Below are 5,166 nucleotides of genomic sequence, written 5' to 3'. Positions count from 1 at the left end.
ACCGCAAAACCATCCTCCCTTCCCTTATTTTCTAAACCTTCGTTCACAGAGGTGAAGTGTCAGACAAAAAGAACTATTTGATAAGTCTCTGACCCAACTTTGCTGTTCAAAGAGTTTAAACATATTATATGACGTCAACCCACAGTTACCAACTCCCACTCTGCACCTTGTGTTCAGGAGGAGAGGGATATAAATAGTTTCTATACCTCCCTCACTTAGGCACCAAGAGCATGGTATATTTATAGATTTATAGACGTTATCTGTGTAAGTGGAATACACACACATAGATATACGTACACATATGTCAGCTTTAATAATATAGTATATAATAATATAGCTTTACATATGAAATAAAATTGACATAAAATAAGTTTTTAAAGTTTATATATGTGTGTATATATAAGTGTCTATATATACACATACATACATATGTGTCTTACACCTGCTAAAGGTAAAGCTTCCTCCATCAGTGAAATAGACAATAGTAACAGTGAGTATATCATAAAGCCATCGTGAGGACTAAATGAATTAATATTTACTAAACACTTAGAACAGTCCCTAATACATAATATGCACTCAACAAATGTTATCTGTCATTGCAATTATTATTTATTTTATATATTATAAAAGGATTCCTCATTTGTAAACATCATTCACTAGTGAGTGTGTTAAATACTTAATTTCTCCAATGCATCAGTTTTAAAAAATTATCAATATCTATTTTCCAATGAGACTTTGAGAAAAACATTTTTTTTTTTGCTGAAGTGGCATATTATCTTCCTTAGAAGACACTTACAGTATGTGTAATAAATGTACCATAAGTCGAATCAGATACCCCTGAAGAAATATAAGCAAGCTGTTAATTCAGAATCTTAGTAACAATTATTTTATACCATAGGACCTTATTCTGTTCTTCAGTGACAGTACTATAAATAAATACATGTAATTTATATCCTAAAATTGATTCATCCTCAATTATGGCTGTTTAATTCAGCATTGTTTTCAGAAATAATGGCATTGGGAAAGATTCAACTACATTTACATTGGTGCATTTGTGTCTAAGTTCTAATACAAAAGTAGTCGTCAGCGGAGCAAGATGGCGGAGGAGTAGGAGACCTGGATTTTGTCTGGTCCCAGGAATTCAGCTGGATAGGGATCAAGCCATTCTGAACACCTACAAACTCGACAGGAGGTCGACGAAAAGAAGAGCAACAACTCTCTCATCAGAAAAGCGACCACTTTCTGGAAGGTAGGACGTGCGGAGAAGTGAATCCGAGGTGATATTCGGGAGGATAGACGGCGGGGGAGGGGCCTCGGTCGGCCGCTTCTGGCAAGTGATCGAGCCGCGGAGCACAAAATCGGAACTTTTAGAAGTCGGCTCCGCTGAGGGATGTCGCTCCCGTGGCTAAGGGGGGGGGGTGGAACCCTCCGGGACAGTGTGGTCTCGGGACCCTCGGGGTCACAGAGAGACCGGGGGTGCCTGAGTGCGGCAGAGCTCCCCGGTAACAGAGCAGGGAAGCCCGCTGCAGAGACAGAGCTGAGGCGCGGGCTCCCAGCTCGGGGTGGCCATAAACCGTGATCCGCGGCACAGTCGGGCCCCTGCTCCTCCAGCAGGGACCCAACAAGCGGCAGATCCGGGGAGACTCACCTTCTTCCCCCGGGAGGAGCGGCGCGGGAGTGCACTGCAGGGATCTGCTGGGTTTGGAGACTCCACACGGGCTCGGGTGCCAGAGATAGAAACGTGCGGTCACAGGCCGGGTGAGCACGGAGTGCGGCCGGAGACCGGGGAGACGGGAGTGACTGACGGCTTTTCTCTGGGGCTCACTGAGGAGCGGGGCCCCGAGTTCTCAGCTCCTCCGGGGCGGAGATTGGGAGGCCGCCATTTTCACTCTCGGCCTCCAAAGCTGCACGGAAAGCTCGCAGGGAACAAAAGCCCCGGAGAGCAAACCCGAGCAGATTACTTAGCCGGGAGGGGGCAAGGGCGGGGCACTTCCGCCTCCGGCAGAGACATTTGGAAACCACAGCAACAGGCCCCTCCCCAGAAGATCAGCGAGAACAGCCAGCCAAGACCAAGTTTACCGATCAATGAGAACGGCAGAACTCCAGCGCTAGGGGACTACTGCACACAGAATTCACGGCTTTTTTACCATGATTCTTTACTCTTTTAAAGGTTTTTTTTTTAACTGTCTTTTTGTCTTTTTATTTCTTTTTGCATTTTTCTTTTTCCCTTTTTCAACCAACATCTTATCGATCCCTTTTTTTAAAAAAAAAATTTTATTTTTCATTTTTAGAGTCATATTCTATCCCTTCATAGTAGTTACCCATATTTTTGGCTTATATATATAAGTTGTTCTCTCTTTAAAATTTTGAGATAGTTTCTTCTAACACATTAAAATATACCCTAAATCTCTAGTATATGGTGTTTTCTATTCCCCTGCCTGATCACATCATCTCCCTTTTTTTTTCTTTTTCTTTTTTCTTTTTTTAAATCCTCTTCTTTCTTTTTTCAAACAACTTCTTATCAATTCCTTTTATAAAATTTTTTTATAATTTCCACTTTTACAGTCATATTCCATCCCTTCATCATATCAACCCTTATTTTTGTACATATATAAGTTTTTCTTTCTTTAAAATTTTGGGAGGCACTTTCTTCTAAAAGACCAAAATACACCCCAAATCTAGTGTGTGGCACTGATCTATATACCAGCCTGATCATATTTGATCACATTCTGGTTTTGTTGTTGTTGTTGTTGTTTTGTTTTGTTTGTTTTTGTTTTTATCTTTATCTTTTTCTATTTTTTCTTTTTCTTTTTTCTCTCTTTCCCTTTCTTATCCCACTGCTTCAGGTCTTTTCTGATTTGTTTAGAGTATATTTTCTGGGGACATTGTTACTCTGCTAGCATTTTGTTCTCTCATTAATCTATTCTCCTCTGCACAAAATGACGAGACGGAAAAAATCACCTCAACAAAAAGAACAAGAGGTAGTACCGACTGCCAGGGACCTACTCATTATGGACATTAGTACAATGTCAGATCTAGAGTTCAGAATCATCACTTTAAAGATACTAGCTGGGCTTGAAAAAAATATGGAAGTTATTAGAGAAACCCTTTCTGGAGAAGTAAAAGAGCTAAAATCCAACCAAGTAGAAATCAAAAAGGCTATTAATGAGGTGCAATCAAAAATGGGGGCGCTAAGTGCTAGAATAAATGAGGCAGAAGAGAGAATCAGTAATATAGAAGATGAAATGATGGAAAATAAAGAAGCTGAGAAAAAGAGAGATAAACAACTACTGGATCACGAGGGCAGAATTCGAGAGATAAGTGATACCATAAGACGAAACAACATTAGAATAATTGGGATCCCAGAAGAAGAAGAACGAGAGAGAGGGCCAGAAGGTATAATGGAGCAAATTATAGCAGAGAACTTCCCTAATTTGGGGAAAGAAAAAGGCATGAAAATCCAGGAAAAACAGAGAACCCCTCTCAAAATCAATAAAAATAGGTCAACTCCCCGACATCTAATAGTAAAACTTACGAGTCTCATAGACAAAGAGAAAATCCTGAAAGCAGCTCGGGAGAAGAGATATGTAACCTACAAGGGTAGAAACATTAGATTGGCAACAGACCTATCCAAGGAGACCTGGCAGGCCAGAAAGGACTGGCAGGATATATTCAGAGCACTAAATGAGAAAAATATGCAGCCAAGAATACTATATCCAGCTAGGCTGTCATTGAAAATTGAAGGAGAGATAAAAAGCTTCCAGGACAAAAACTAAAGGAATTTGCAAACACAAAACCAGCCCTACAGGAAATCTTGAAAGGGGTCCTCTAAGCAAAGAGAGAGCCTAAAAGCAACATAGACCAGAAAGGATCACAGACAATATACAGTAACAGTCACCTTACAGGCAATACAATGGCACTAAATTCCTATCTTTCAATAGTTACCCTGAATGCAAGTGGGCTCAATGCTGCAATCAAAAGACACAGGCTAACAGACTGGATTAAAAAACAAGACCCATCGATATGCTGTCTGCAAGAGACTCATTTTAGACCCAAAGACACCCCAGATTGAAAGTGAGGGGGTGGAAAACCATTTACCATGCTAATGGACACCAAAAGAAAGCTGGGGTGGCAATCCTTCTATCAGACAAATTACATTTTAAACCAAAGACTGTAATAAGAGATGAGGAAGGACACTATATCATACTTAGAGGATCTATCCAACAAGAAGATCTAACAATTGTAAATATCTATGCCCCTAACATGGGAGCAGCCAATTATATAAGGCAATTAATAACAAAAGCAAAGAAACACATCGACAACAATACAATAATAGTGGGGGACTTTACCATCCCCCTCACTGAAATGGACAGATCATCTAAGCAAAATTTCAACAAGGAAATAAAGACTTTAAATGACACACTGGACCAAATGGACTTCACAGACATATTCAGAACATTCCACCCCAAAGCAACGGAATACACATTCTTCTCTAGTGCCCATGGAACATTCTCCAGAATAGATCACATCCTAGGTCATAAATCAGGTCTCAACCGGTACCAAAAGATTGGGATCATTCCCGGCCTATTTTCAGACCACAATGCTTTGAAACTAGAACTCAATCACAAAAGGAAAGTGGGAAGAACTCAAATACATGGAGGCTAAAGAGCATCCTACTGAAGAATGAATGGGTCAACCAGGAAATTAAAGAAGAATTAAAAAAATACATGGAACCCAATGAAAATGAAAACACAACTGTTCAAAATCTTTGGGATGCAGCAAAGGCAGTCCTAAGAGGAAAGTATATAGCAATACAAGCCTTTCTCAAGAAACAAGAAAGGCCTCAAATACACAACCTAACCCTACACCTAAAGGAGCTGGAGAAAGAACAGCAAATAAAGCCTAAACCCAGCAGGAGAAGAGAAATCATAAAGATCAGAGCAGAAATCAATGAAATAGAAACTAAAAGAACAGTAGAACAGATCAACGAAACTAGGAGCTGGTTCTTTGAAAGAATTAACAAGATTGATAAACCCCTGACCAGACTTATCAAAAAGAGAAGAGAAATGACCCAAATCAACAAAATCATGAATGAAAGAGGAGAGATCACAACCAACACCAAAGAAATACAAACAATTATAAGAACATATTATGAGCAACTCTATG

This window comes from Mirounga leonina, unplaced genomic scaffold (genome assembly GCF_011800145.1).
Source record: "Mirounga leonina isolate KUSES-001 unplaced genomic scaffold, KU_Mleo_1.0 Mir_418, whole genome shotgun sequence".
In the NCBI taxonomy this organism is placed as follows: domain Eukaryota; kingdom Metazoa; phylum Chordata; class Mammalia; order Carnivora; family Phocidae; genus Mirounga; species Mirounga leonina.
Note: the sequence above shows the minus strand (reverse complement) of the source record.